The sequence below is a fragment of the Nuphar pumila genome, chromosome 6, assembly GCF_984573655.1.
Source record: "Nuphar pumila chromosome 6, dmNupPumi1.hap1.1, whole genome shotgun sequence".
In the NCBI taxonomy this organism is placed as follows: Eukaryota; Viridiplantae; Streptophyta; class Magnoliopsida; order Nymphaeales; family Nymphaeaceae; genus Nuphar; species Nuphar pumila.
The window spans coordinates 30907028-30919396 of NC_143254.1; the positions used below are offsets into that span (position 1 = coordinate 30907028).

A 12369-nucleotide genomic window follows, 5' to 3' on the forward strand; every position below is an offset into this window, starting at 1 on the left:
TGTTCGAGCGTAAAGCGACTCATTGGTCCCCAGTCCTCGGAGTTGGGGGGTGACCCAGACTACCAATATTGTCCTAGGTGGTAGCTCTTTGTTCTTCTGCAGAAGTTAGGGATGCATCCTGTTTGGTTTTGGCCTTTGAGAGGTTCTCTCGGTCACTGGCCGCTCCCTTGGGATTTCAGTCACAGTTAGATTGTTCGGGTTAATAAAATAACTTCGAATAATATACCCCCGAACACTCTCTTCTGTGATGGTTGCCTCGGCCCGTGTGTACCCGCGGGATAAGAAAAGATAAACATCAATTAGAACATTTTAGGTATCACAGTGAGTGGAGTTCTAGAGAGACATGTTTAAATTTTTCCAGCATGTTCTGAGCTTGTAATAAAATGAAGTCCTGAAATGTGTAGAGATGAGATACTCAGATTCATAGGATAATTGCTACATGAATGTTATGCATCACTGTTGTTATTGTTGTAGAATACGCTTTAATTGCTAAATTGTTGTCTTTGCATAAAATGCTTTAATTGTTTAATTACCACTGATGCCTCATCTGTTTGCCTGCTTAAATATATGCCTGTTATTGCTTTTACATAGTCTTTTTGGGTACTTCTTAATAAGCTGAAATTCCACATCACATACTAGGTCCATCGTTTACCTGCATTAAGAATACAGTTTCTCTACTTAGACGTGGTAGTCTAATTCCTATAATTTTTTTTTATCATTTTCAGGAGAAGAGTAGTTCTATGAGCGATGCGGGATGAGGCGATGATCAAGACTTGATCTATTTGTTCCCTGGCGATTCTGCTTTCTTTCAGATTGAGATTTTTTTTTTGAAAACTCTGATGTTGGATTTTATTATTATTGAAATGGAAATAAATGGTGTGGTTTGCTTTTACCTTCCTGTATCATTCTGAAATGCTTAACCCGGGAATTATTAGTTGTTTCCGCTTAAAAAAAATCCTTAAAAATCCTTAAAAATTTGGGTTAAATTTTGGGGCGTTACATGGCCGGCCATGTCAGGCCCTGCTAGACATGGCTTGGGTCTAGTCAGGTCAGACCAGACCCAACCTTGTGCTAGATGGGCAACTGGCAGCCCAACTGAAAGGTTCGGCTGGGCATGCCCAGCCCAAACCAACCTGCAACTGGGTTAGGGCAGGCCTGACAACTCTCTGCTAGGCCAGGCCAAGTCTGCTCAGAGAAGACCCAACTCATTGGGTCGGCTGGGTACAATTGGCTCCTTTCAACAAAAAAAAATTGTACCTTGATGTGGTCTGGCCATACTGGGCCAGACCTGGACAACCTTCATGCTGGGTTGACAGGCCCGACTGCCCCTATCAAGCCATATAAGCCACTCGACTGGGCAAGTGGGTGTTACAAAAAAAAAAGATTTTTGGTTAACAGGTTTGTAAACCCAGCTGACTGTTAATCGGCTGGGCATGCGTATTTGGGCTGGCTGGCAGCCCAGCCGAACCCAGTTTCGGCTGGCTTGCCAGGTCCCCGTGTCCTTGCATAGGCCCAGCCCTTTGTCGGTCGGGTAGGGTGTTCAAATTTTTTTTTTATATATGAATACAAAATTATTTTATGTTAAGTATGTGTCATCATTCAGTTTCTTTTTAATGTTTAACATGTTTACATTTTTGAAGGTGCAGATGCATGTGTCCGTCAATTGCTAATGGCTTAAGGGTTTAATGTATAATATGTCTTGTCGTGGGTGTGATATAGGTTCTGAATGCATGTAGTTGCAAGTTAATCATGTATAGTACCTCTAACTGTATAACTTGAACATAATTAAGTTTGATTTGTGAATTCCTAGATTAGTAATCGAGTTCAAGTGAACTTATTGCATGCAAGGGAATGGGATACCCATGTGATTGCATCTAGTTTGTCATACCTAGTTCCAATGTGATGTACGATTGTATTCATGAACATGTGCATAATTGGAAGGATATGTTTTGCATATACATAATTGTATGCATGTTCACAGGTTTAATTAAATTGAATCATGAAGGAGAGAAAGCATGTGATATGAATATGAGTATAGGATGGAAGCATATACTTACCATGAATGTGTAAAATCATGCACATGCATATGAATATTGTTGGCTCATACACAGTTAAATTGATATATATGGATGCACATTAGAATGCATATGACTATTATTGTTGCATGCACAATTGCTATGTTGGCATACATGAATGTGCATTGAAAGCATGTAGACATTATGTTATATGTGGCATAGTGTTATGGTTTTTGCATATGGTGCATCAATGATTGAAATGAATTATCGTGGGCCTGGTAGGCCCCGAGCTCTGAGTTTTGTTTCTTTTTATTTATTTTAAATGCATCGCAAAAATCACATTAATATTGTGGCACTGTATTGCATTGTTCTTTGCATTTTAGCAGGCGATGGTCTTGTGATGGTTCTCGGAGGAAAATATGTGAGGTTGTGTGTTTGTTTGCATGCTGAATTATAAATTAAAGAATTGATTATTGATAAAAAAAATAAAAATAAAAGAACAGTGTAATATACGTTATGAGATCTTTCATCGTTAGAATGTGAATCTTAGAATTTTGGTTTTGGGGGACCACGATGATACAAAAACTCTATGTGCGTTATTGATTACCCCTGAACCCGATATTGAAATTCTTTTTGTTGGTCGTGGTTTTAGGGAGAGTCCGCCACTTTGCCCGGGGTGGTGTGTAGACACAACTGTTGTTTTGGTATACCAAGAAAAGTGGCACCTGTGGATGGGTCGTTCATGGTGTCCCCGACATTAGATGAGTGGTCTAATTTTTCGAAGGCTGTTTCGGTTGAGGGCTAAGTTTGAAACTCAGTACTAAAATATAAATTATGTGCTAAGCTACTCTGGGAATCTACTTGACCTCAGGGATTTTACCCGTTTGGTGTATTCGCGGGCAACGATAATTAAAAAAGAGAAACTTATATTATGTTTATTTAATAAGGACATGCATATGAAAAGAAAGTTCTAATAAGAGTTAATAATTTACTCATGCATTGCACTGGAGCTATGCATATTCCTGTTATGCATTAGATCATGCATGTTTATCTGTTTCCTTAACTATTAAATGTCGGTGAATGCATAATGTTATTTTCTAATGCATGTCAAATGGTTGTATTGCAAAATTTATGATTATTGTTATTTATTAAAAGTTTCATCATGCTTAATAACTGTTCCATATTGCATGAATGATTAATTAAATTATGAATTTGTCATAATTGCTTTCCTCTAAAATATTACATGAATCTTATCTATATTATTTATTCTTACTTGTTTCATTAGAAAGATTTGTATGCAAAATTTCTCAGATTTCTGACACCCTATTTCTGTGTTTTTTCGCAGCTACAGGAGATCAGTGAAGCGACTAGCTTCTAGGAGAGTTACGAGTGTCACACTTTTGCTAGACAGTTCACAGAAGGATACTGTGGCTCAACTTTTCTTTATTTATTTTTATGTCATTTAAATAACTATGATATGTCTCTTTCAATTATTGTTTAAACACTCTTTTTTTCATAATTAATAAATAATGAGTTGTTATGGTTTGAGGTGATAAATATAAAATCTCTTGTGGTGTATTTGGTTATCTAATGGTGAGTGAAACTATAAAGGCTCTGGGTCTCTGAGAATGTTTTCGCACTTGTTTAAAAAAAAAATCTGCACTTTTTAAGAGGTATGAGTTAGAGTCGTTATAGTGTGAGATGTTATTTGTAACATGAGAGAGTACCCGAGCAAAGACCGGCCCGCATATCAAAAGCACCCTGAAGTTTCCTGAAGTAGTTGTGGGGTGAGCACCACGTGTGAAGATCTGTGCTATCGGTAGGCAGCAGAGATCTACCTTTTCTATTAGGTACCAAAATTAAACGAGTGGTTTTTCTAGCATATACATAGTATATACTTGTACCGTACTTTTACATCAAAGAACCAAATAATTTTTCAAAAAATGTGTAAATGATACAGGTATCCACGTCCATATCAGGTATGATTATCAGACCTTTTTCTCCATCAAAAACACCACAATTTCCAAACCCAGGAAAAACAGCACAGGCTTCCACATGCTGGATAATCGAAACAAAAACGATCACCACCAAAAACATGGGAAATGTGTTAACCAATCAAGCATCTAAGGAAATACATAACAAATCCTCAGGGCAGGAAACTACTTGTTTATCAGGCAAACTAAACAAACAGCAAAGAAATCAAAACAGAGAGAGAGAGATTATAGTACGGTGATATTTATTCATAACAACGAAAGGTTAGGGCTGGACTCAAAGCAGCAAAATTCTCCAAATAAAGCTGAAGCTTATTCGGTCTGATAAATGAAAAACGTCCAATGTTTGTTTATGCTAGAACAAAACTCATCTCTTGACTCTGTTGGAAGTGACTCACACAGCTGAAGGGGTCGCATCAAGGGCAACAACTCCTGAAAGTACCTTTCCTTCAACAACTCCAAACTAGCACCACCACCAGTGGAGATGTGGCTCATTTTATCCGAGAGGGCCTGCCTTCTCAACGGCAGCAACCGAGTCCCCACAACCTATGATTGTTATTACATCCTTTGCAGTTAGCTCTGCAAGCTTCTTAGCAATGGCCTAAAATAACAATCATATTAATAAAATGATTAGCTGTACAAAGAAATGGTGTCCTTAGAGGTATGTGTATCTCAAGGATGCACAAGGAGGAACCAACATGCAAGGAATATTTAGTTTAATACAAATTAAGATACCTCTGTACCAACTGCAAATTTCTCAAACTCAAAAACTCCCATGGGACCATTCCATATCACAGTTTTGCTAGTCGCCAATACTTCACTGAATGACTTGACTGAATCGGGCCCAACGTCAAGCCCCATCCAACCATCAGGTATTGCAGAAGCTGCAACAATCTGCATCACATGACAAAATTTCTGTGGGTACCAATAGTTTCTAATGCATCAGAGCTGCAGCTAGAACAAAAGTAGCACAAATCTTGCTCTCTGCATCAGCCGCAAATTTGTCAGCTATGACAACATCGGTAGGCAATAGAAGAGACACTCCTTTGGCCTTTGCTTTCTCGAGAAGTGATGTTGCAAGGCCGAGCTTGTCTTCCTCAACAAGAGATGATCCCACAGAGAAACCTTGTGCCTTGTAGAAGGTGAAGATCATTCCCCCACCAAGAACAAGGATATCTCTCAAGCAAAGACTCGATCACACCAATCTTTGACGATACCTTTGAACCACCAACTATAGCAGCAAATGGCCTTTTGGGATTTGAAACAGCACCAACAAGATAATCCAGTTCCTGGAGACATAATATTAACAGGAGCGTTACAACAATAACTTGTTCAATGGAAAAGAAAAAATGCAAAAAAACTGTACGTCCTTACAAGAATACAGTTTTGGTGAAAACAAGTACAAATTTTACTATCATTAGGGGAGAACAGGTAATGCACATAATGCCTATACAATGATGCGTCACCAAGGAATTGCAAACCATCTTCCATAGTTTTTTACATCTTCAATCATCCTTATACGTGCAACATGATCAGCGAAATGATCAAATTTACCTTTTGCATGAGAAACCCAGAAACGGAAGGTTCCAAATACTTAGCAACCCCCTGTTGAAGCATGTGCTCTGTGCGCTGTACCAAATGCAACATTGACATAAAGGTCCGCAAGTGAAGCTAGCTTTTTCCCAAACTCGGGGTCATTCTTTTCTTCCTCCTTGTAGAACCTAACATTCTCAAGAAGTAAAACACCTCCATTTGGAAGAAAAGCCACTTTCTTCACAACCTCCTCACCGACGCAGTCATCAGCTTTTTCAACCTGTGATAGGTAACACATTAATCAACAAATTCAAGTTTTTTTGTTTCGAAAATGTGAAAAAAACAGCAAATGAGTTTATCTTGACATAGAAACCTACTTGAATACCAAGTAGTTCAGATAACCTTGGAACAAGAGGGCTCAAGCTGTACTTGGGTGTAACAGTCTTTGGACGTCCCTATACAACAAAAACTCTTGTTAATCCATGAACAACTAGTATTACTACTTTGTGCAGAAAAAAATGAAAGGAAAACACATAAGCAAAATGATCTCATATCAATACAAGCAGCAGCAGAAGCATTCAAGAGGAATAAAGTCCATTATTCATCTATGTGACTATCAACCTATAATTCACAACAATCATCTCTAGATATCAACTTATAGTCCATAACAAATAAAAGAGAAAAAGGATAATCTTATAGACACTGATCGTAAGTGAGAATTCATAAACAAAGAGTATGAAAGATGGTGTTTATCAATTTGGAAACTATGAAAGCCACATCAAGAAGCAATTCAACTTTTTTCAGAAGTATCGCAGGTTGCCAAAAGTTGCAATTAGGCAAAGAACCAGTTTTCTACCTATAGACATTTCTTGAATTTTCACATGAGATTATTAGTAAATATTAATCATTTAATAGACATACAGCTCTGAAGATCGCACTTTAACAATGACTAATCCACCTATAGACATTTCTTGAATTTTCACACGAGATTATTAGTAAATATTAATCATTTAATAGACATACAGCTCTGAAGATCGCACTTGAACTATGACTAATCCATAGAAAATGAGAAAGCAATCCCTAATGTTATAGCCACAAAAGGTTACAAAACCAAGCAGCTTTTAACGTGGTTGGCCGCTACTTGCAAAGATGTAATTTGATAAGTGATATTTCAAATAAGTGTTTACAGAATCTTCTTCCACACAAATGATTCATTGAAACTAGCAATTGAGATAGACAAAGTTGAGACCACTAAGTGCTCCTGAGTTTCTTTGTTTGATCATTTTCTTTCTTGTTTCTAGATCTCTTCGAAACACATCTTCTATTTATTTCTTCTCTAGTGTATGAAACAAAATTAGAAAAAGATCAAATCCAGAGTTATTGGAAACTTCTTAGATAGGTTGGAAGCCCACTTCTCAGAAACTCGCATTGGAAGCCTTGCTTCCAAAACTTGATGAGAATCTTGATTCTCCTGCGCTTTTTCTATGCTTTTCACACACTTCATCTATTCTTCTTATATGTTCTCTCAATCACTTCCATGTACTTTCTCTAAATTGGAAGTCATCATTTTTAGATTTTGTTAATAATTTAATTCTTACATTAAAAAATCATGAAATTTAAGAAGTTATTTATTCATTTCGATTCTCATTCAATTCTTATATATATTTTTATTCCTTGTTTTCCGCTCCCTATATGTTTTAAAATACAACGCTTCTTGCTTTCACTTCCCGTATTGTTTGTTGTTTTTGCTTCCTATCTATTTGAAATCCAAATTCAAATGCCAGAACCAAATTTTAGTTTAAGCTTAATTAAATCCATATTCACATTCACATAAAATTAACTCCAAACTCTACTCAAATTCCAATTTCACTTAGAATTTAAATTCAATGGAGATTAAAATTCACTTGAAATTCAATTTCAAATTATCATTCACTTTTATTTCTTATTTAATAAAAATTTAAATATGTAGTTGAGATGAAATTTCATCTTTATTAGTTTAAATAAATACTGAAAAAATCAGAGGTATTACAAATACTTTTTTGAAAAATTGTTTAGTTCTATATTAAAGAGAAAAAGTTCTTCACATGAGTTTATATAGGGTAAAGTTGTTTTTATGGGAAATGCTCATTGAGGGCAAAACAATAGGACTTTAAATTTTGAATCTTGGTCTTTTGATTTGGATTTGGCTCTGGGTTTTGGTTTTGATATGATAAGACTCAGTTCAGTTTAGTTTGGTTTAATCATTATAGGATTTTGACTATTCTTTTAGCTTTTGGGATGATTTTATCTCCAAGACTTTGATCGACCCATTTAATGGGCTTTGATTGATCATCCTTCAAGCACTTGGAAAATGATTCTTAACTTTTTTGACTTAAACTTAGTGAACCAAATGGTTGGAGCCTCCTTTGACCACAACTTGGACCATCCAACGTTTCTTTATGTGACCATTTATGGGCAAACAATCCTCCCGCCTCCACATTTATTCTAACTCCATTGACCATTAATTGTGCCCATAGACGAGAACCTTTTTAGACTTGGCAAGGGGTCATTTTTGACCCTTTGACTACTCTTGTGGTCCATTGACCACACCAAACTAGTAACTCTCCCTCTCCTACACTTAACCCTTAATGGATAGCCATTTGGCCAGTCTAAGCTATATATTTTTAGCTATTGGGTTAGGGCTTATATATACCCCAACTATCTCTGTCTTTCTCTAACAAATTAGTGTTCTCTGTCTCTAGTAGGTTCATGTTTGACTTAGTCAAAGGCTTGACCAATAGAGCTTAGGGTGTGCCCAATCTAGATCGAATCAAGAGGTTACTCAAGGTAGTTCATATTGTATTGCTTAGTCTAACCTAGTACATGACATGTACCGACCTTCGCAAGTAAGCAAAAACTCAGTTGTATCTTGAGATTGAAGTTACAAGAATAATCATTGCACTATGAACTTGTTCCTAAGTGGAGCAACTATCGCTTTAAAGATAACACATCCATGATCTATGAGCCTACTTATTTCAAGCTCAATTTCCATACTCTCAACAATAAATGAAATCGCAAATAAACAAACAATTATGAATACATGTATGAGGTCACATTGAGTGAATACAACATGTGGGAACAAATATAGCTAATTAGTAGTTATAGTCAATCCTTGTTGCATATCTTTTTAGACAATTGTGGGATATGTGAGAGTGAGGCTCATGCACACATGAAACAAGTGAGCTGTGATGGTTAGAGAATATAACGTCACATACAATTTGACTGTAGCTACTCTTTACAAATTGCACTTATGAATTTTTAATTAGATAGCATTTAGGTTGACAAATATATATCGGGCCAATAGTGTAACAAAATAAAAGAAAGGAAAATTTTTAAATAAGAGAAATTTTTTAGTCATGTTTGACTTTTGTTAGGCCTCAAGTTAGATCCTACCAAAAAAATGTGGTTGCATATGTTTTTTGTCAAATCTAAACATAAGATGTGTTTTTAATTGTTTATTTTTTTATGACCATACTTTAGGTCAAATCAATTTATTAAAAAGTTTAGAATCTTATATCATCAAGTTTTAGCATAATAAGAATCATTGATTCTTCACTATTTTGAAAAAACACTTATGTGCATGAAAACTACCAAATCTATTGCATATTATCTAATAAGTAAATTAATCAATAGGGCTCCACTTGCTTGGTAGGAGTTGTGAGTACATGTCACCTTGTGTTTGAGACTTTCCAAGTTCAAACGCCAATGGTATGGTTGTATAACTATAGGGGACCTACCTAACTTCAGATTGCTTATTTAAAAATAAAATTTACTAAGTAAAATATAATAAACACATAATATTGGTTTAGATGTAACACCTCAAATTCAAGTGAATTGATGCCAGGACTAATTTATGGCCTTGCTCCAAACAGACTAAGCTATAGAGAGTCAACTTGTATGCAAGTGCTAGCATTTAATAGCTCATTAGAACTCAGTTTAAAAAAAGTGGCACCAAAGACAAAATTCCTTTGTCAAAAGTACAAAAATAAAATACAATTTTATTTTTCAATACAAAAGAATCCCACAGATCTAGGATCCATTACAAATTTGCATCTACCATATCAATCATCCATTTCAAAACATAATTTAAAATGAAATGATTTAAACCATAATTAAACTTAATAAACTTTAAGTTTAAGTTTACAAGTTTAAATCAATCCCATTATTTAGAACCTAGCAACCAATCATAAATCACGCCATCTCTAGCAAGCTAGTTTTACCATCACGCTGCTCAGTTAAGCCCGAGCCTTACCATCTGAAAATTAGTAAATAACAGGTGAAAACTCACAATTCTCATACAAAATCCCATCCAGCAATAAAGAATAAAGCATAAGTCAACTAAACATCTAGTTTAGGAAAATATTTATGTATATATAACAATTTAGATAAGCTTGCAACATAACTCAATTTAAGCATACTTGCAATATTACATGATACAAAAAATAGTAAGCATATGATGTATGTACCACTGTATCTACATTGCATGAATAAATGCAAATATGATGCATGAATAGCTTTTATCTCTTTATTGACACTTCCTTTTGAATGCATGTGCATCTCACTTGTAATTAATTTAAGTTTTCTTATGACCCCTTGGTGGGTATTGTCATCGGCAAAAACCTAAAGTCCAAGGCCGTTTTCAGAGTATCTTAACCACACACAATTGTATTTTATTAATTGGGTCCTACACATATGCATTGACTGACTTTAGGCATCCACACCCTAAATCGAAAAATAGGGTACCTTTACCCAATGTCGGAATGACAAAGCCTATACATCCTCTAACGTCACTTTATTTGGTATACCAATATGCTAACAACTGAAGCCAACCCTCACTGTCACCAGGCCAAAACAGTGAAAACTTTTCCTACTAACATGGTTGAGAATACAAACCTTAATATTGAGTTCTTAAGAAAAATAACACTGTAGAGTTTAATACCACGTTATCGCCCATGACAACACTCTTCTAAGGATCCCATGATATACATAGGGCAACTAAGTCGAAATTAAGTACATTGTTTAGGCATTTTTTAACTCTTAATTATTTATTGTTCTCATCACACAAAACATATCTTAATCCACAATATTCATAGCACATCATCATGCTACATGAGCTCCATATTGACTCAAATATACACATTATCATGCATTATCTTTTTGGGTAATCCACGCTCGATCATAATAGTGTACCATCATATGCCAACAAGTGTAATTAATCATATGCATCATAACACAACATAAACAATGCACCTACATGATTATTACAGAATTAAGCACTAGCATATAACTTTACTTACACTCATAGGTAGCTCAACCATTAGTCATAATAAAAATTTGGTTTCTCACTTGAACCATTTAATGCGCATAAGCAAGCATTTCACCTCATGCAACACTCACAAACCACATATCATAACCACATCCTACGCATGATCATCATAAGCACATATATAACATCACATCATGCTATGCATTATCATTATGTTGCATAAACAAGATCGGGTCTACACTTAGAACCCTCATATAAATGCCATTCAACACATCATGTGCAATTTGGTCAAAACAATTAATATGCAAAACTGTAAAAATAGAATTTTGTCTATGATTGCATATTTCATCATGCATCACAATAAATGAAATAATTATAAAATTTTTACTGTAGCTATATATATATGTGTTAGTTATCTATAAGTGAAAATAACTCATTCTTAATAAGCGAATAATAAATCTTTTACTGAAACCTATTTTTTGTTCATACAACAGACCTATGTAGTTTAGCCTTAATAAAAAATTATTAATCAATGAATTTACATAATAAAATAAATTCTATAATTTTTGTTGTAGTTAGCAGGATGTGTCTGACACAAACTCTAAAAAAAAACATACATAAACTCCATCCCAACATAGAATTAAAATTCACACACTACAATTTGTTTTTGTTCTTGAACATACTATATTTTAAAATTTTCAAGTTTCAGAACAAACTTTTATGATTTTTAATCTTCAAACAATAATAAATCAATGCACAAGATTTGTATCATGTTTTTTTTAATAAATAAAATATATACATAAATGTTGGCTATAAACATTGAGTAATTTTGAGAGAAATAAAATCAATAAAATTGTGCAGTCATTACAAAAATTCTGTCAGAAATTCTATGATGACTTGCAAAGGTCATATCTCCCCATCCGAAATCAAACAAACCCAAATTTTTTTCTGTGATTGCTCCTGCATGTTTGAAACATTCTTTTAAAATTTAAGAATTTTTAGGTTCACCATTTTAGAGAACCATACATTTTTTTGAAATTGTTCGAAATAAAAATAGATGATAAAATATTGTTTTCAAGAAACACATCAGGAAATTCATGATTTTCATAAAGAAACACCAAGAACATGCATCCAATGATTTTGGATTCATCATAAGCACATCTTACACATGCATATAAACCTTTAAACATGTTGTAAACATAGAAACAACATACATATCAACACAAGATCCAATGTTTTTATGTAAAAAACTCAATTTTCTAAAAAACGATTCTTGAAAATAAGGTATTGTGTTTATAAAACATTCAATTTAAATTTTAATATATCAAAACCCTATTAAGTCTAGGCATGAACATATCTAACATGTTGTTGTAACACTTGCGATTTTTTTGAAATATAAATTAAATAAAAATATTTTTTATGTCCAATATGTGTGCAATTTTTTAATTTAATTCATATTTGGATCCTAGATAATTTTAATAATGGATTTTGGATATGATTAAAATGGATCTAAGCCATAGTATTT

General features: G+C 34.4%; 1 pseudogene; it reads right to left on the bottom strand.

Moving 5' to 3' along the window:
- Positions 1-4400: 4400 nt before the first annotated feature.
- LOC149834548 (phosphoglycerate kinase, cytosolic-like) lies at positions 4401-9491 on the bottom strand (annotated as a pseudogene).
- Positions 9492-12369: the final 2878 nt, after the last annotated feature.